This window comes from Manacus candei, unplaced genomic scaffold (assembly GCF_025592945.1).
Source record: "Manacus candei isolate 608988 ecotype Guabito, Panama unplaced genomic scaffold, ASM2559294v1 h1tg000065l, whole genome shotgun sequence".
NCBI lineage: Eukaryota > Metazoa > Chordata > Aves > Passeriformes > Pipridae > Manacus > Manacus candei.
In genome coordinates this window covers 11,348,071-11,368,914 of record NW_026138113.1, presented here as the reverse complement: position 1 = coordinate 11,368,914, position 20,844 = coordinate 11,348,071, and the positions used below count along the sequence as shown (strand labels likewise).

Here is a 20,844-nt window from a genome sequence, read left to right as displayed (position 1 = left end):
CTGAATCTTGGAGATGAGTTCCAGAGGCAATATTAGCAGTTAAATCTAAGAAAGAGAGTCATAAGGAGTGATAACCAACAATAGAGTTGAAGCAGCCTAAACACCAATTTGCAATGCAAATGTTAGGATCTTTCTGAAAGCCCACAGTTACCTGTCCTCATACACCAGCACATCACCTGCCTTCTTCACCACAGAATCCCAGAAACCCCAAACACAGTCTGCCTAGAAGGAGCTCAGGAGTGTGGTCTAGAAGCAGTGACCTTCCCTTCACTTTCAGATCTCAACTCATTTACAAGTCCCATTTCTTCTTTTTAATCCTTTTACACCTGCCTGCACCAACGGTGCCCAGGAGGACGCTACAGATAACGAAAAAGGTAGTGAAAGTGTTTGCTGGGGGACTGAGGGGGCTAACACAGGGCAAGAGTTGCTGTTGTGAAGAGCTGAATGCACATACTTTGAGATCTCAGTGTTGCCTGAACAGTGAAGGGTGGTACAGTGGCCTTAATTACTTTGGCCTGAAGGAAATGTTCCAGGCTAACTGGAAGAAATGGCCTTTGGATCAGGCCCTTATCCCTTAGTTTCCACTCTTGCCTGCTTGTAAAGCCCCAGTGCTCATTCAGCCCCAGCCTGGAAAGATGCTGGAGATCAAGAGCTGACAATGAAACAGGAGCTTGAAATTCAGGGCAGAAATTTTATGAAACTTAATTTCCAATTATTTTTAAGAATAATGTATAAATGGATGTTGCTGTAAACCTGTGCTGATTTGGGTTGGATTATGGGGAGCTCCTAATGGATGCCATACACCATAAGGCCCCTTCCTCCATCCACCTAAAAAAGAGATTCAAAGGATGCACAAATTGAAATGTTGGAAGCTGATCCTTTCAGCCCTGAGAAAAAGTGACCACCTTCACACCTGCTAGTGTGTTACTGGATTCAGCACGTTTGCTCATTTGCATTTGCAGGACTGATTTATTTGGGTACCATTTCATAGTACGTTTAATTTACCATCTACACAGCAATTATGACACAATTACCTAAAAAGAATATGTAAAAAAAATATAGGATATAACATGAAGCTGTATCTTTATTTCCTCCTGCGCTTCTTAGAAACCAATGGCAACTACAAAGCCATTTTGATGAGGACATTCTTGCCAACTCCTTTGCACAAAGAGAAGTTACTGGCAGGCTCTTATCTCCTCCATCAGAAGAGTGTTCCTGGAAACAGGACAGTCCGTGGCCAGAGATAACACATCGTGGAATCTCCTGCACCTGCTGGGCTGCAGCATCCGCCCTCCTGGTCACGTGTGAGCTGTGGTGACAGGAGATAGTAATTGTTGTCCCTGCGCAGAGCGACGTGCTCCGTCCCACAGAGCAGAAGTCGTGGCTGTGGCGGTTTCCATCTGCTCCAACAGCATGAAACCCTTTAAGAACCTGGTTTGGAATGGGATAGTTCTCAGTCACTTGCCTTGGAAAGGTGTTCACCTCCCTGCAAGGAGGAGGTGACTTCTGATACCCAAAACAAACAGTAGCTACAGCTCATAGCTGTTATTCTAAGGAGACAGGTTTTATGATGATTAGTGACAATCATTCCCAATTCAAATTACTGACAATGTTCTGCTTCATTGTATTTTTATTGGGAACCAGCGCTAGACATGATTTAGTTTAGAATACTCAAAGAGTAGCTGTTTCAGTCATGGGGAAAATGTATCTTTTATGTCCCTTCCCACTGCCCATCTCTCCTTCCCTATTTCTAGCACACAGATGGTATAGGTCTTTCTCAGCAGCTGCTTGGATCACCAAATTTTAGCTGAAGAAATCAGTGCTCTTAATATATCATTGTCTTAGTATATCATGGTTACTGCCACATAAAATGTGCTGTAATACACATGGCTCACCATCAGTTGCCCTTAACCACTCCACTTGAATTACAATGAACTCAGCACCCCTGCCTTGGAGATTTTGCAGATCAAACCCAATTATATGACTCCCACTGTAAGCTCAGCTTTCAACCTGACCAGAAGTTAGGTGGTAAACAGGAGAAATAAGCCAAGTAGATATAGTTTTGTATTGCTGTTCCTAGTCACTGCCAGCACCCAGAGAAGAGGTGACCAGAACAGGGCTGATTTAAAAACCAATTTGCAAAAGGTTTTGTGATGATTTCTGTAAATTCGGGAAAAAATAAATCAACTCCTGAATTACACTTCTGTTCAGCTCTGAGGGCTTCCACCCTGCTGTTCTAGCTATGTGGAAAGTCAGGGCGCTCCTTCTGTTCTAACATTTATTTTCTGCATCCTTGTTTTATTTTTAACAGCTTACAACAGAAAAAAATGTGTTATCGCATGACTGTCTAAAGCAAATAGTACATTGTGGTTTTGGGCTTGGACACTTGAACGTGTAACTTCCCAGCAACAAGCACTGTTCTCTCCGTAGGGCACTTCTGGTAACTCATCTCTCCTAGTGAGAAGTAAGGAAAACTGTCACCTAGCGAGCAAAACAGCAAGTTCTTACAGCCCTCCCAGCTGAGAAAAAGCAGAGAAATGACAACAGACTGCAATTATTATACAAGACATAATGCTGCACAGAAAGCAGCAGGCCTCGCTGATTAACACCAGCACTGGGCCCTGGACAAGTGGGATACGGTCTGACCTGCTAGAGGCTACTCTGCTTCCCCAGCCAAGTCATTTCACTTTTCTGCACTTCGATTTCCCACCCTCTGAAAACGAGTGTGTTGTGGTTTATTTTTAAGCATTTCAGCAACTGACATACTGTACCTCAAACTCCTTAAATGGTTACATCATTTTCACTGCTGTGAAAAGTTGACTGAAACAGCGTTTCAAAATCCCTCTCTATGTATTGTACTCACTGTTCGCAAGTCTGACTGTGGTTTGACTTCTGGCGTCCAAAAGTTTGGTCTGCTGGGGTTGTTTGACTTCAGTCAACAATTGTTAATGAATGTAGGTCTTCTATAGATTTGAAAGGATTGCATAATCAATGGAAATATAACCAGTGCAGCTTTAAACACTGGTCTATACTTCATTTGTGTAGGTCCTGCTAATCAGTGGCTACTCCTTTGAGAATATTGAGAACCTGTGAAAAGTAACAAGTGCCTTTTTGAGGTGTCTCATTCATTTGGATCCCTTAAGAGAAAATTTTGAATCCAGATTGATGACGAATATCCATGTAAAATGTCAAAAATCCAAATAAAATATTTTTAAGAAAAAGTGTGCTTTCTGTCCTTGTGAAAGACACCATATAGCCGTGCTCAGCCCTTGGGTTATTTGTTCATTATTGCCAGTTTAGTCAGAAGCTGACAGGCCCACTTTTGTTACCAAAAAAATGACCAGAACCCGGCACATTGTTTTGGCTACAAAAGTGTCTCCTGCATGATTTGTCCTGCCAATAACTTGGGTTTTCTTAATTATATTTGACCTAAACTACCTTAAAGTTAGAAACTCATCAAATAAACCTGGTTTCTCTCTTCCCAGCTTTGCCATGTTTCCTCAGCCTGCTGCTGCACCCAACCAGTCACTGAGCTCTGGAGCAGCTGAGGCCAGCGGTCACAGCTGAGTCTGTGAGGAGAGATGACAGGGGGGAGGAGGAAGAGATTATTACAACACATACAGAGAGAAAAATGGCCAGGACTTAATTTAGCTCAGCTCTAGTGAAGTGAGCCCGGACTTACCAGAAGCTGAGAACCGTCACAACACTACCCTGAACACACTTTAACAAGCAAAAGTCAGCGGGATGTTCAGTAGTCCCAACACCGAGACAGCCCCCGTGCACGGGAAGAACGGTTCATGTAATTCTGAGTGCTGATAAAGACATTATAAAACCACTGTGCCATGATAATAAGAAACCTTTATACCACTGGAGCAAAGCAATCTAATTCTTCAGCATGATTAACATCATTGATTATTCGTGCAGTCTCCTGAAGAAAGGCCAGATGGTCTATTCACTCGGTTTGGATCCCTGATTTTGAGCTTAAAAAAGTCTGTCCCCCTAGTAAATGACCCAAAGGATCTGTGCTATTAGCAATACAGTAATGCTACTAGGAGGTAAGACAATAACCTCATCCCGTGCAAGTGGATGATGCTGGAAAGTCCAACACAGTACAAAGATGGTACACACTTTCCCTCAAAGCAAGCATTATGCTAATGCAGCTGAAGTCACTGGAACTCAAGTCAAACATCAGTCATTCTTCATCACCTCCCCTTCCCTTCTCCTGCCTGGGACCTTTGACTTTAAACAAAGGGTCGTTGGCCTGTATCCTAAAAGCAGGTTGCTCTTCAATATCAGCAGTGTAGGATAAACACCTGTCATGTGGATCTCACTAAAACGGGGCACAACCTGCCCTGTGCAGAGGCATTCCCCATAGGGGGGTCTATTACTATAGCTCTAAACCACACAAGCAGTGAAGAGGCTTCAATCGCTGGAGATGTCTTTACTAATCATTATTTCCAACCATTCTGTAATTGAGCAGTTTTCTGGCTGCACCAACTGTAGTGCAGCTTATCTTTCAGCACTATTTCCTGCTGTACCCTTCACCACCACATCTAGAGTCATGATTTTTTTCTCTACTGTAATTGATGTAATCCTACCATTGTCTAAGACACTGATTTCAAATTTAATACGAGAGCTAAAGCAAAAAATGTTGCAGTAAAATGTAAAAATTAAGGAAATGCAAAGAGTTCCTTGGAAGTATTATATAAAAGTAATAACAAAAAAATGGATCCTGCTGTTAAACTAAAAAGCTAACCTTTAAAATCTGTATTATTTACATTATTTGCATACTTCTGTTACTGAAATCAGAACAGTGCCTTCCAGTAAAATCTGGTCAACTAAATGACTCATATGATTTCTGCAGTGACCATGGATTGCCTCTGAGCTGCATGCACTCACAGGATTTCTCGTGTCCAGGGGCAGACAAGAAAAAAAGGGGAACTGAAAATGGCTGACTGTAAAGATGGCTGCGCACCCCACTTCCTTATTCATACCAAAATAAAAGAGAAAACATCACTGGCCATTTTAAAATTTAACCCCCGGGCCTGGGAGCACCAGCAGACATGCAGAGGAGTGCATGCTCTCCATTCATGCCCGCCCTGCGTGCTGGACACACGTCGCACTCACACGCAACAGCACTTCTGCATTCCAGCCCTCCCCTGCACACACCCCCCCCAGCAGGCACAGACACTGGGTGTCCTCTGCTCAGCCAGTCTGAGGCTTCCCACCACCCTGTTCACATGCAGTTACTATCTACCATTTTGCCAAGCCTAGGAAAAATGGAAGCTAATAGCAAAACATACCTGCACCCTGAAAAATCCAAGAAAATGTCTTCAGGTGATATCTGGCCTGGCTATAGTGCTGGTGCTCAGCCCTGAACACCTGACCAAAGCCTGCTTTTTGGGCATAGGGCAGCTTACTCATTGCAAGGTCTGGCAAGGAGAGCAAACAGAAGAGGAGTCACCCCAATCTCTCTCCATTTCCAAGGGCCTTGGAGCTCACTGCTTCTTAGCAAGGGCCACTGCTCAGAGCCATCTTACAGGTCCAAAGTTCCAGCTCCAAAAATAAAAGAATGTAAGAATAGCACTGATTGAGCAATGCCTAAGTGAAACTGTTTTTAAACACAGAGAGTGAGTGACCGAGAGAAATAGTGAACTTAGAAATTATAAAGTTTTCACAGAGGAAATCCTACAGAAACTGCAGTGGAGGGGGAACACCTAGAACCACTGGAAACCCTTGCCTTCAAGAGGTAGAAAAACATTTGTTTTAGGAGAGTAGGGATTTGAAGGGTGATGTACATTGCTCCCAGCTGTGACGAGGAGAGAGACCACGGTGGTCCCTAAAGCAAACACTACAGAGTACTGAATTCTGTGCAAATCCTGTCCTCCATGTGTTTTTTCCTTTAGGGTAAAACCTACTGACTTCATTGGAACTGCTTCATTATGAACGACATTAGATCTAAATCCAGAGATGGAAAATACTGTGTTCAGAATTTTATTCTCCGCATTTTCAATCATGGTTAGACTTCACAAACGAAGATTTGAGGTGGGCTCTACCCATGTTTGTCACAAGCACACTGGTGGCTAAAAAGGCCAATATGAGATAGACATGTCTGGTTGCAAAAGGCACAGCAGAGAGACTCCTTAGGTGGGAAATTCTGCAAGACACAATTCTTTCTGCGTTGTCTTTTCTCCTCAAGAGTGATCCTGCTGTGTTCTCAAAGGCATCAGCAGCGTTATAGATGGTGTGTCTGCAGCCCTCCCCATTGGAGGCCAGAGTAGATCAGTTATGTTGATCAATATGGCCAAGGCTGAGATGTTGTTTCAGGCAGTCCTTGTATCTCCTCTTTGGGGTTCCTCTCTTGCAGCAGCCGGTGGCAAGTTCACCATAGAGCAGGATCTTAGGGAGGGGGTGGTTGGTCCTTCATCCTGGAGACGTGCCCTGCCCAGCACAGCTGTGTTCTCAGCAACATGGCCTCAATGCTTGTGACTGCTGCTTGCTCTAGAACAGATGGATTGGTCACATCATCTGACCAGGGGATGTTTAGGATTGTGCGGAGACAGCGTTGATGGAAGCGTTCCAGGAGTCGCAGGTGGTGGCTGTAGATGACCCATGATTCAGATCCATATAAGAGAGCAGACAGCACTATGGCTCTGTAAACACTGATCTTGGTACTTTTCTTCAAGTGTTTATTTCGCCAAACTCTTTTATGGAATTTTCCAAAAGCTCCCTATGCCTTTGCTAACCTGTTGTCTGTCTCTCTGTCAATCTCACCATCCGAGATGAGGCTCCCTAGGTAATTAAACTGCTGGACTGATTTGAGCTCTGATTGGCCAATGGTGATGTGGGGATGATGGAAGACTTCCTGAGGTGCAGGTTGATGGAGAACTTCTGTCTTCTTTAAACTGACTTCCAGCCCAAAGAGCTCAGCAGCCTCAGCAAAGCAGGATGTTAAACGCTGCAGAGCTGCTTCTGTGTGGGCAACAAGGGCGGAGTCATCAGCATAAAGCAGCTCCTGGACAAGGTGGTTTAAGGTCTTGGTGTGGGCCTTCAGTCACCTTAGGTTGAATAGGCTTCTACATTCTCACTCTTCTGAATGCCAGTGAATATAATAATGCTTGAAAGAGCATGAGTTTGCTTGTTCATCCTACATAGCCAAAGTTTCCTTCCTGCAGAGTTTGAGCAATTAATACAATCAGCCAAATCCTCTGCGGGAGGTAAGGGTCAACAGGAAATATCTAATTTCATGACAAACAATGTTTTCCCTTTATAAAATTCTAGAAGAAAAGTTATGGAAAAAAAAATTTAGGCCATGCCACAAATCCTGTGTGGGAAGAACGACCCAAAGACTAGTTTGCCTTCTTCCCAAGGCATACCCTGGAACAGGACTTCTCACACAGGCACCCCAGGGAACTGAGCAGTCAGAGGACAGTACCACCATGAACAGAGCTAGAGATACAGCTGTTACTTTTACTACATCTCTCAGTCCTATCCTGCAGCTGAAGATCTTTCCATGCCATTGTACATTTGCGAGAGAGAGCAACAGGTAGGCAAAAGTAATGCATGTACTGAGGCACAGAACAGAAGAAAATATAGAACCATACTAATGGAAGTCTTAAGCCGTGAGAAAATCAGAATTGAATTACTTGTGTCTTCCAGAGAAGGAAAAAGGTGCTTAAAATCCACCTGTTAAGGACACTTAAGGCCACCCAGACTTTCTTTTCCTGACCTTACTTAACCTCAACACTTTCATCATCTTGCTCAACCCTGCAATCCTCTATTGTAATAAGGGGCAAAACAAACTCCTCTTCATAGCTAAAGTCATGCAGAGGAAAATTATAGCTTCATTCCTTTGGAAAAACACTAGCAGATTGTTATCTTGACACTGATCATGAACAACACCGTGAGCATGAAGGATAGGACTGAACTGTCTCCCCTGACACCTCACTGTGCTGCACTACACAGCCCTACATGTGAAGGAGTCTTTTAAAAGGGGTAAACAAGCACAGCTAGAGCAAGGTCAGAGCTGAAGCACAGAATCACATCACAGCTGGGACCGAAAAGCATCAACCACTCACAAAGACACACTGACCTCATTAAAATGAGTTTAAAGCTGATTTGGTGACTGCATTTAAAGCTGCTTAAAATTCACCTCACATGATCTACTGTGGCATGCAGCTGGATCCAGAGTCATTGATATGGGCGGTTCTGAGTGAAGGGTATCTGTGCTGGGAAAGAGAAAAGAGAAGGGTGTTACATCTATGCAACAAATTGGACTTTTGAGTTTGACTTGAACAAGGGTCTTACACACTCGAAGAGGTTTTGTTTCCCTTCTCAGCCTTCTTCCTCTGCCTCACCTACCACAATATCTCTGTGCACAACTCAGGGTGGGCAAAGGGGGGCTCTGATTTGGGAGCACAATATCTCCTCTCATACAGGTGCAGATACTCACACACTCCTTTGGAGGAGGTGGGCAAAGGAAATACACCCAGTACTCTGAGTTAGCCTCAGACTGAACTTCCATTCAAATTTCTTAAGCTGCCTGGAAAGACCATCAAGGGCTGCACTGCATTTGGACAGTGCCAAAAGTGGCAGATGGGGCAGAGTGTGGGGGGAGGATGGGGGCTGCTGGCAGGGGGCCTGGAAATGGTGAAACAGGTTGCAAGTGTCTCAGACATAGAAAGGGATGTCTTACCTGAGCTTGCCCATGTCCTGAAGGGGCAGGATGAGGGAGATGGGCTCTGTATTGGGGGTACTGTGTGTCCTGAGCACTCAGTGGGTACCAGAAGGTTTATAGGGTGTCAGGGCATGAGCTACTCAGCTGCTGAGTGGTCTGGGCAGCAGCATCTAGTCAAAAGCCAGAGGTAAAGAAAACATCACAGTTGAGAGATGTGAAATCTTGGACCTGTATCCAAGAGGGTGGTGTACTCTTGGGAGATGGAAGGAAAGCAGCCCCAGTCTAGCTTGCCACCAGCTTCTGGGCTCTGTGGTTTAACCTGATGCTTAAAGCAGAGCAGTGGCAGCCCTGACATGACTGGACAACTCAGCCTCAAGCTGAACAGTGCTGCAAAATGCACAGCAGCATGTGCTTAGGGCAGCTCTGTGTGGGAGGGAAACAGTGAGATCCCAACATTTTCTTTGTTTGTTCTCTCTTTCCCCTCTGCCCTCAGAAACTGAGCCACTTTTGGCATGTTGGATTTATCAAGAGGGTAGCTAGCAGTTTTGTCCCCAGACTTGTCCACTGCCACAGGGAATCTGCTTCTAAGAGCAGTGAGAAGTCCTTTGGGGTGCTCAGAGCATGCAGAGCCTCTGCAGCATCATCAAACCATGTGCTACAGAGCAGCTGAGTCAAGCTCCTGCTCTCCTCCCCTCCCACCACTGCCAGACCCAGCTACCCCATCAGCAAAGCAGCAGTACTGTGCAGAACTAAACTTTCTTGTCAACAGATTAAGGCTATCACTGTCCACAATAAAGAAAGCAAGCAGCAATAAGCCCTGCTTTGTCAAGAAATCAGCTGAAGTCAATGGAAACATCATAAAAGCATCCATAGCTGGCTTGTACTACCCTTCTCCAGGAGCTCTGGACTCCTCCAAAAGGTGTCTGTAGAAGGCTACTAGCAGAGCTGAGTGAATCACCCCTCTCTGGCTCCCATAAGGGCTTTGGGAACCTATCCCTTTTATTCCACACCTCCCTGCAAATCTCCTCTTAAGGATTAAGCTCTTTCCCAACTATTGGAAAATCCAGTTCCAGATGCCTGACCTAAATGCACAGGCCCAGTCCAAAGGGAGTGGAGAGGGACATCACATTTGTTTCTCAATTGATTGAGAGACCAAATGAAACTGAGTCAGACAAATCCCTTGGTTTCCTCACACTCCACTCCCTTTGCTCTGGGGAGCTCCAACATGCCGGGAGGGGAGATAACATTTGGCAACAGCAAAGAGGAGTGTGCAGGAGAATAGGGAATAGGGAAGTCCAACCCCCTCCCCAAATTGCTGTAAAATCTGACTCTCAAAGATGGGCTGGTGGGGTTGGGAGGAAGTGGAAAATCATCATGCCAGGAAGGCTCCATTTGCTGGTGGGGGAGCAGAAAAGCTGGTTATTGCTGGCGGATGTCCCTGGCTGTGTTATCTCTTCCTGCCCAATGGGAGGAGGAGGATTTAGTCAGCCCATGGCCTCCCCACTTCCATGTGCTGCCCACTTTGAAAGAACTCACTTGTTTTCAGCCTGGGTGTTTTCTCTTGTCAGAAAGTTGGTGCAACTGGTTCCTGCAGCCCCCTGCAAGACCACAGCAAGGGCACAGAGGGGTTTAGTGCAACACAAGCCATGCCCTGACAGACCCCAGTGGCCACTGGCAACTGATTCTGACAGAGCAGCCCCCAAGATGCTGCAATCTCTTCTCTAATATTGCTCTAATCAGTGCTGGGGCCAGCTCGTTACCTGTCCTCAGATCAGGGAGCTATAATTGATTGGCTGCAGCCCCCCTTAGGAGCCAGGCACAGCTCAGATCCTGACCTTTGCAGTTTAACTTAAGGCTAACATTAATCTAACATTGCTGTAATTAGTTTTTCCCTAGTGTAAATCCAGACTCTTAGTGGTGCATGTTAAATAGAAAAGATATGAGGACAAAAGTATGTGGTTTTCTCTAAGTTTTGGCTACTGTTGGGGCAAGTTTCTGTTGCCTGTTTACTTTGCTGTGGTATGAAGGCCCTGCCTCAGTGAGGAACCTATAGAACTGGAGCCATACATAAATCAAATTCAAGCAATGCAGAAAAAGTACAGTATGCATTTCTTCCATAAAAGTAACAGTAGATAATCTACTAAGTTAATGGTTCACTGATGCAACTCAGCTCAAGAGGTGGAAAAAAAAACCTAGGGAGGTTTTATCTATGACCCTTGGCTTGGGTCTGAGATAACAGTTTTAACTGAAGAGCAAAGGTTAACTGTAATAGAGAATGTCTGTATTACTATAGCTTACAAGTCACATTCTGATTTTTTTTTTTTCAAAATGAAGGCAAGTTCTTTAATTATGGCAATACAGCCATAAAAAGTCGATTGCAGAGAACTATTTTCAGTGTTTCTCCAGATACCATGGAAGAAGAAACTTCATATTCACTTGAAAACGTGAAGAGAAGCAATAGTCAGGAGAGCTGTCATTGATGGGAGTAACATCCTTTTAGACAGAGCTAGACATGGTAAAATTCATGTCTTAAAAGATGTAACAAGGCACTATGAGCTAGGTATTATCCTACCAGTCAGAGCATAAGCAAAGAAACAAGATGCAAAAAATTAGGCAAATAGGAGAAGCTCTTCAAATAAATGTTGCTCTGAGGAAACACAAAAATGTAAAGGAGAGCAGGGCATGGTGCCCCAGCCCAGGGACCAGCCCTCCAAAATGCAGCTGGGGGGAAATACATACCTTTCCCAGCAGAAAACAATGCAACATAACAAATGCAATGTAAGAGTGGAAGGAACTGCAGTGGCTTTGTTGGACTGACAGCTGCTGCTGCCTTGGGACACGCTGAGGGGAGGGAAGTGGACTCCTGGCAGCTACAAACAGCAAGTCCCTGCTCTTACCTGGTGTTAGAATGCACCAGTGCTGAACGGGTCAGCTGGCACAGAAACAGCATGAAAGTAAAATGACAGTGAGGGCAGCAAGAGACACTGACAAGAACCAAAAAAAAAAAAAAAAAATTGAATGCAGTCTGTCTCCACTGAGAGGAATTTTCATGTGGTTTTTCTGGCATTGTCTTTTGAAAAACACTGGGGGTTTGCTACCCTTTCAGCTTCTGGAGTTCTCAGAAAACCTCCAAACCAGGTCTTTATTTATAATAGGAATTTTGAAACTATTTTTTGCATTCTTTTCGACTCATTCAATTCTTGACCCCAATTACATTGAATAATGTGGTTACGACTAACATAAATATAGTTCTGTCATAAATCAGGACATGTTTGCCTGGAGACAGCCCTTTTTCTTCCCCTTGCTCATGTTCCTCAGCTGTCCAAATACATCCCCACCCTGCCTGGAACCTGCAGCACAGTCACTGTGCCACAGCTGGTGGGGGCAGAGGTAATGGGCTGCAGGCTTCTCTCCCTCTGTACCCAGCCAGAAAGCCAGTGGGTGCTTCACTTTACACTGTGATGCTTAAGAGGCTGAAAGAAGATCATGTTCCTGTGAGAGGTATTTGATCTTCCTACCAGGGATGAGGGTTGTCTGTGTCAGTTTGATAAAGATTCAGTAGCTGGCTGGCTGATTCCTTGGGGCACAATTCAGTCTTGGCTTAACTGGAGCAAACATCTTGTTGCATCCCTGTGCAAAGAATAAATTATTCCAGGAATGTAACTATAAGTGAATATTCAAGGCTTTACGCAGAGGGGATTGTTAAAAAGACTACAATTGTCATCAGATATGAGTGATACCACATTTGATTAGAACAGGAAATAAAACCTTCACTCATACTGTCTGCTGGTGAATGCTGATCTTAGCTGTCATGCTGCTCTGGGACATCAGGTGTCATATCACCACCAGGACAGCTAGGGGAATTAGGAGCCCCAAAAAGCACTTCCACAATTCTGTCCTCCCCACCAAACAGAAGACTTGTCAGAAAGATTTTGCAATAAGTTATACAAATAGCAAGGGCAGCAAACTGATGGAGAAAAAAGGACTCAGCCACCTTTACAGAACTGATTTCTCACCACATCCCTTGTAATTCTTTTTTCATCTTCACCTCCTACTACCAGCTTATCAGAACAACCCCCTGAGTCATTCCAGATTAAGAGGATCAGCTCAGCTTCTAATATTTTCAGATTCCACTGGAATCCAAGAGCACAGAAGTGGTTCCAAGAAAACCCACCCTCAGGAGGTTCCCACCCCAGGTTCCCAGTTCACTGGAACAGTGGATAATCATTGGCAAGCTTAATGAAACACCTACCTGCACTTACCATGCCAGTTCAGGATCTGCTCCTTCAAAAGTGTATTCATGTTTAAACTCCTGCTCAAGTCAGCAAGACAACAGAATGTCCCTAGAAAAGAATCTTTGGCACCTCATAGAGGATTTTAAAAAATACGTATGATTTTTAAAATGACACTGAAACACCACTAAGCCCCAAACTGTCATTAGCAAACATCAATCAGGTCAAAAAGAAGAGAGCTTAGCCTTTTGCCTATAATGAGATCTAGAACTGGAATTCCACCATTTGTACCAATTTCTCAGGTGCCCACACAGTTTATCTGAGATATACATTTGCGTAGCAAGCTGGTGGTGAATCTATTTGATTAGGAGCTGGATCAGGACTGAATTTGATGTTTTTATTGCTTTCATTTTATTAGGACCAGGAAATTCTGTTTGATCCAGCAAAACTTTCTCTAACAATGTGTTTGACAGAGCTCACTGCCTGGAGATACAAAAGACAATAAGCACCGGAGTCCCAGCTGCTTTTGGTCTGAATGCCCCATGCCAGTGTGCCTGGCAAGGCCCAGCTCTGTGCAGCAGGAACTGTCTCCACCTTCCTACACCACTCAAGCAAGTAAACAACCTCGGTGCTTCCTGCAAACAGAATGGTCTCCTCACAGAACATGGTCACCTTCCTCTGCCACGACTGTTGCCTTCAGCCCCTGCCTTCACCAATAGCTCAGGGGCCAGAGCATTCACCCAGAATGGGTGGAAGGGAAAGAGGTTCCATTCCCTCCTGTAATTGAGGGACATTCCTGCTGCCCCACTGACACTGGAGGAAGGGCTTTCTCAGCTTTGTTGGGAGACACTGTTCAACTCTGCTTTGAATCATTAAACAGTGACTGAGCCAGAAAAGGGGGATGGTACATGGAAAGAGACTATTTCTCAACCTGCAGCTAAAAAAGTGAGGTGACCTACAAGATATATGAACTCCTGCCTTGGCTGCATCCACAAGCTTAGGACTTTAGCTACGGCTCAGTGCTTGTGAAGTGCACTACCACAAAATGTCCACTTCCCTTGATCCCTGACTGTGTAGTAATTATGGCTCTTCCCTGTTCATGGATGTTGAACTTAGAGACTATTTACTCAGGGGCAGATTCTGATTCATTAACACAGAAGAGGAGCTATTTTGTGAATAGTACCACTGAGACTAACTGGACTTTCAGCTTTACTGCCTAACTCTATACTTTCTCTCATCAAATGGTTAACTGGGAGTAAAATACTAAAGGATTATTTTTATCCACTGGGGGTTTATTTCAAAATACCTCCATGCTTTCAGAACATTGAGTTTAGAAAGTTCACCCATTAGAGTGCAGTACATTGGCATGAAGTGAAAGTTTGCAGCTCCACGTGACCCCGGAAGCTCTGCAATACATGCTGAAGTGCTGCATCATAGTTTTGCAATTAGATCCACACTCTAAAAAAGAACTGAGATAAACAAAGAAGTAGTCCTCTCACAGTATGGCAAAGAACTATGAGAATTTATACGAAATTCAGGGACAGTTGCTTCCTAGCCTTTGGTCATTACCCTGGGCTTAGCAACATGGAAAGGAGGGTGGAGTGACGAAGCCATCTTTGGACATGTTGTAGTAAGTCACACTGATGAATGTCTTGCCACTGGAGTGAAATCCACCTCTTGGTACTTCAGGAAGCCTGCATGCATTCACAGTGCTAGAATCAAGTTCTTCACACTGTACTGAGCCAACATCACCCCTAAAATGAGCTCAGTTGGTTAGAGCATTGTGTCAATAATGCCAAGGTTGTGGGTCCCCTGTATGGGCCATTCACTTAAGAGCTGGACTTGATGATTCTTGTGGGTCCTTCCAACTCAGAATATTCAGTGATTCAGTGAAAAGAAAAAAAAATACCACACCAACATGGAGCTTCAAGTTGCACTAGGTGAGGGCTGCTGCTGCAAGGGGTAGGTCTGACCACGTTATCTCCTGCCTTGTGCAAGCACTAATCCCTGTGTGACTGCACAGGCAGCCAGATTTGGGAACAGATCCACATCAACATCAACCCAATATATAAGTTACCCCGTGTTCTCCACACCACCCCATCAGCACAGGTGCTGAACACAGCTGGGGCAGTACAACCAGTGAGACACCTTTCTCAGGAGGAGCCCACACCTGAATTAGCACAAGGCAGTCGTGGTGCTGCAGGCTAAGAAACTCTGCTGTCACGCTAACCTTGTGACACAGCAGTCAGTGGGAATAAGATGACAGGACAGGTGCTGAGTGGATATCCACACGGCACATATCTGATGTACAAGGGTTCAAATGGAAAATTAGGTTGCTCTTATATGCCATTGTGAAATTCTCCTGTTTCATAAACAAACATTTGCATCTTGGACACCTTCTAACATTTCTTCAGACACCGTGTTGAGCAAACTGGATACATATGTTTTCTTTGTAAAGCTTCCAAACACAGTTGCCTCAACTCTTAATTCAGTGTCAGTGGGAATCTAAGCCAGGTAAAAGATCCCAAGATGGGGCCCTTTGGGTAAAAGAATATTGCAAGTTATTCATCCAAAGGATCTGGTGCGACGCAATGCTGTGTTTTGCAATGGCAGGCATGGCACAGGTATCAATACTCCTGTATGGGCTGTGCAAGCCCATCCCAGTGTGTGCAGGGGCAGAGCACAGCCTGTGCAACCTGCCACTGCCAAACTCAGGACTGTGCCCTGCCACTGCCCAGTAGCATGTGCACACCCATGCTCAGTGAGGTGAGGCAGCAGCATCTGCTGGCTGCCCCCCCCAGCACCCCAGAGCTTCACTCGTGCACAAACTCACCCCAAGAGGAGCTTGCAAAGGGCCTCCCTTCTCCCCAGCACCTGCCACGCGAGCATCACCGGAACCACCAGACTTTTTGGTTAGCAGAGGTGAGTTCAGCTCTTTGCAGGACTGCATTCCAGACAGGGATTCTGTGATGCCCTTTGCTGGAAATGGGTGGGACCCTGTGCAGTCCGTGTGTCACGGGCCACAGAATTGTCTCCTTCCCAGCTCTTATATTTAGTTCTTCATTTTTTGACCCAAGGAGCCTTTGAGGAGAGACCAGAGAAGCAGTTGTATGATTCTAGGTCATTGCTATCCATATATATATACATATATACACTGTGATTCAGGTTACCAGACCAATGTGCATCTGATACCACTGGCTCAAGTAATGGCAAACTGGTGCATAAACCCATGGTGCAAAATAATGAGGAGGCTGCTCAGGGCCTGGCAGTTGGAACACAAGCCTTGGGTCAACTACGGAGCAGTAAATCTTGCTTCAGTGGGCTTAAAGAGAGTTGCATGGGAAAATTTAACCCCAAGATTGTCTCTTGCAGGATATGCCTTGCAAGGGCAGGTTAAATATGCAAGCAGAAACAGTACATTGTGGGTTTTTTTTCCCACCTCCCTGGAATAATTTTATAGATACATCACCAGATCCTCCTTTCTGGATGGATTTTCTGCCTCAGGATGATTCTGTATCTACTCACTTAAAACCAGCAGTGAACTATGGCCTCACATCCACCTAACAGAGCAGGATTTGCTCTGTTGTCTTGTTGTTGCAACTGTGCCTACCCTTCCTTCATACTCTTCCTTTGCCTGTGCAGATGCTGACCACAAGGAAAACCACAATGATAAAGCTGTTTTCTCTTATTAGTCCATTTTTGTAAACAGCTGAATGTGTGAGCACAGCTCTGTGGAGTGTGTTAAGGAATGGAAATCACCACTCTGAGTTGAAGTCCTAATTAATAAACTTCTGTTTCTGCAGCTGGAAAGGAGAATGTTACCTAGGTAAAGCTTTATCTAGAAAAATCTTTGGGAATTTAGGGGCAAAAATAATGCAGAATCAGCTCCTTAATGTTCCTATACTTACACTATTCTTATTTTTTTCATTTTGCTGGAGCTTTTTTTTGTTTTCATACTCCTTTTCTTTGCATTATTGAGTTATTGACACTCAGATAAAATATTACAATATACCCAACACATCTAGAAAATAGACCTGACTCATTAGACTGAGTCAATCTAACATATTTTCCAAATTATACTCATATAGTCTAATTTTAAACCATTTTAATGTATTTTTAAAATGTTTCATATTTTGGCAGAAAAAAAGGGCAGCTAGCAATGACAAAGACCCAGCTGGCAAGGAGATAGAAAGGAGAAAACAATTTTGAGAAATACATTGTAAATGACAAGGAACTAAATATCTACTATAATGAAAGCAAATGGATTTTAAATAACTCTGCTAAATTGTTTATGTATTTTTTAAATAAAAATAATTTACCATCTTACAAAACCAAAACCCTCCTAAATACAATGTACTTACAGAGGTTCTTGAAAAGCTTTCTACTGCTCTGGCTTGTAAAACAGCACACACACAAAAAATCCTTCTCTCTAAAACCACATACTAACAAATGTAATTTGTTTTCATATTGCTCTGCAAAAATAACTAGCTAGTAACTTTCTGCTTATTATTTATTAGCTCTCCTAAATAGAGATATGCAAAAAAAGAAAACCAAGAACCCAGCAATCCTTTACCTCTCACTGTCAGAGATATGTGTTGGACTGATTATCAGATAACTTGTCCTTACTAAAAGGAAAAATATGGATATTTCCAGAGATGCCTGTAACAGAAGCAAGAAGAAGCAATCATCATTAAATGGTTTTTTAATTTTATTTGGGTTTTTTTGTCCTCAAAAGTGTCTATCAAGAACAAGTGTGATCCCTCCATTTGGTCTTTCCACAGAAAAGTACAGTGACAGAGACAAGAAAAGAGGTTGAAAAGCAAGATATGTTCAACTGAAAATGAGAAACTTAATCTGGAAACTGCTTAAACATGTCTCCAATGCAGGCAAATGTCCTGGGTAGGCTACACCTCCCATCATGTGTCTCTGTCTGTCCTCTCTGCATGGACGAAAATTTTGTCATGGGAAACCCTCCCAGCAGTGTACCAGATGTGAAACAGTCCACCTGGGTACATCATCCTTGAGGCAGATGTGCTCACAAGAGCCTGCTTCTCAATTCCTGCTCTTAAAACATTTGATCTGGGGCTTTAGCAGTTTTGGGGGTTTAGGAGACAAAAACCCCCCTTGCTTTCCAGATGGCTGTGGAGTGGGGCAGCTTTGGAGAAAGAAAAAGGCTTTCTGGACATTAGAGTATCAATCTGGCTACAGCCAGAGGAAAGCCCTCGAAAGACAACTGACACATACAAAGAAAACAAACTTTAAGTACCGTGGCCTTGCAGCCCAGGAGCTCAGGTCTGGGGCTTGCAGAGCAGCCCGTGTGCTGCACCCTGCACGTGGACCCAGAACACTGTAGGCAGTGGGAGACAGGCCCAGTGCAGGACGGGCAGGTGCTCCCCCCAACAGTGCAGATGGTAAACAGCTCCTGGCACAAGCACAGGCTCAATTTCAGCAGCACAAAACCAAAGTGGTACCAGGAGATGGTTTTCGTAGTTCAAATTTCCTCCAATCCCGACACGTCGCTCCAAAATTACTGTGGTGTGCACACAATAAAAAATCAGGCAAAAACAAATCAGAGGGTTAAAGAGATACAGCATTACAATTGACAAGATATTAATATTGTTTGGTGTGGGTTTTTTTCTTCGTGATTCTGCCAAAACCAACCTATAACCACAGTATTCAATTTTTCAAGTGTATGTGCCCGAGGCAAGGCAAATTTTTGCACCTACACACGTGGGCTTTTTCCAGGCATGTATGTGGCTGTTGTGAGTGCTATTATCCTTCATTAAAAGTGATAGATCTTCAAGATAAATAGGCATGAATTACCATTCCCCAGCTGAGTCTAGATCTATTACGTAAGTAGGCACTCAGTTTCTGTAGTTCAGCTTTATAAACATAAAGGTATATGTTCTTTCTCAATGTCTCTCATCACATTATAATTTCTCTTTACCTGGAATCCCTTATAATTTTTCAGAAACCAAAACAGTTCCTCTTACTAAATACTAGCCAAGTAATGAGAATACATGCATTAAACTGTGGAGTGTTAGCTCAACAAAACCTAACTTAGTTCCAAAACAGAAAGTTTTTCCTTAGAAAATACTCCAGGTGTACTTACAGGCTCATGCAAGTTTGTTTTTCAGTAAGAGTAATGTAGAATTTTCCTTCACTGAGCAAAAAAATCAGTAGTCACTTGTAAGAAGGCTTGTCTGAGGTGATGACAGGTCACCTAGATGCACCAAAATGCCTGGATGCACACCACAATGAATCAGAATTACATGGTTTAATCAGACATTAGGCAGATTCAGTCAAATTTTCACAGAAGTGGTAGCATTTGTTCAATAATCTCCCTCTTACTTTCCATGCACAGCTAACCTCTCAACCAGCTCCTTCCTTTATTTGTTGGCTGGCCTGAAAGCTTCAAGTAAAGCTACTTAAATGGCCATTTTAGTGTGGCTCCATGTGCTGCAGATAATCCCAGTCCCCAGGAATGAAACCAGAGCAGCGAAAGATGACAGGCAGGAAACACACAAGAAATAGTATCTTAGGAGCATTTGCAGTGTGGAAAAGCTGCCCTAGTTCTTCTGCATTTATCCACAGGTGAAGTGCTCTGGTGGCAACCTCTGGCCCATGAAGGTTTGGGGTTTGGTGGGAGGGATGTCCCAGTGCAGCAGGCAAGCAGCTGGGTGCTGACACCCCTCCACACAGTGCAAGGGACCTTCTGCTGACATACAATGGCTCAACTGCAGTTGGACTCGATGATCCTTGTGGGTCCCTTCCAGCTCGGCATATTGTGTGGTTCTGTGAGTTATGGCTCTGCCTCCAGATGTTCATTTCCAAAGCCATGGCAAAAATCTGCTTTCTCAGACCCCTGGCTGAGCTTGCCATGCAGGGAGTTAGGGCTGGCTGGAAAAGAGGCGTTCCATTTCAAGCAAAAATAATTTCAGTGTTTGAAATTTGTCTTCAACACAATACAAAAGAAAAACAAACCCTCTCAAATATCCTGGGAGACCAAGCCCTGCATCCCCAACTCAATAGTCAGCAGGTTCAAGTCCCTGCTCTGAACCAGGAAAACACTGGCTTGAATCAGGATCTCCCACATCTCAGATGAGTGTCCTAACCACTAAGCTTGGGTGGAGCTCTTCCTCTTGCTTTACCCCACCCTGGATCTGATGACACTTTTACGGGCACAGATATATTTGTGTGAAGAAGAAAAAAACAAAAAGCCAACAACTCTGATATGAAAAATCACTTCCGGATATTTAGAATTTGCCAGAATCTGCGTTTATTCACCCACTTTGAAAATGGGTAAGAACATCATGCTTATCCTTTTTGAAGGACCCCATTAGCAGATACAAGATAGGACTATACTGCAGTAGGGGAGCAGGATTTATCCAGTGGAAGAGGGAAATACACCCACTGCACATTTCCAAGTGCTCCGCAGGGCTCACCAAGCAGCAGCCAGGGCAAGAGGACAAAGAGATGATGCCAAAGGCTTAAACAGAATATACAACATCCCAGCACTCTTCCAGTCGTGGAAAAGGCACTGTAGGACCAAGGAGATACATATGGAGGCTCCTTTGAGCATCCCTGAGCTGTGGAGAGCAGGGCAAAGAGTAAACTGCATCTCCTCCTTTCAGGCCAGCTCCATGAGGGCAGTACCCACTGGGCACTGAGGGCTTTTCAGATGAGGATGCCAAGCATTTCAGCTGGTGAATTAACCTAGAATTAACCCAGAGCCCTCATGCCCCACAACAACTAGATCCTATTACTTTTAGGGCAGAGGTGGAGTGTGCTGAGCATGGTCCCACTCCTATTTTTTGCACCATGAAAGCTCAGTGAGAAGGCTGCTGTGAAAACAGCATCAGTTCCAACAATGCTGCTTGCTTTTCTCTTCAGCAAGTGTGAAACATAACTGAGTTATACCAGTTTTGGGGAGGA

At 44.2% G+C, this 20,844-nt stretch overlaps 1 long non-coding RNA gene across 5 annotated transcripts in view; it reads right to left on the bottom strand.

The window, feature by feature from the left end:
* Window positions 1-691: 691 nt before the first annotated feature.
* Window positions 692-20,844, bottom strand: part of LOC127479277 (uncharacterized) — a 60,250-nt gene continuing 40,097 nt past the window's right edge. Inside the window, exons 2-7 of one of the 5 annotated variants that reach the window (XR_007907521.1) lie at window positions 18,176-18,439; window positions 17,483-17,568; window positions 8,093-8,228; window positions 5,304-7,169; window positions 3,439-3,569; window positions 692-1,431 (exon numbers count right to left, since the gene is read on the bottom strand). This is a non-coding gene — a long non-coding RNA (uncharacterized LOC127479277). Of the gene's footprint in view, window positions 1,432-2,771; window positions 2,964-3,438; window positions 3,570-5,303; window positions 7,170-8,092; window positions 8,229-17,482; window positions 17,569-18,175; window positions 18,440-20,844 lie in introns of all 5 variants that reach the window. The other 4 variants (XR_007907519.1, XR_007907520.1, XR_007907518.1 and 1 more) reach the window with 4 other exon arrangements.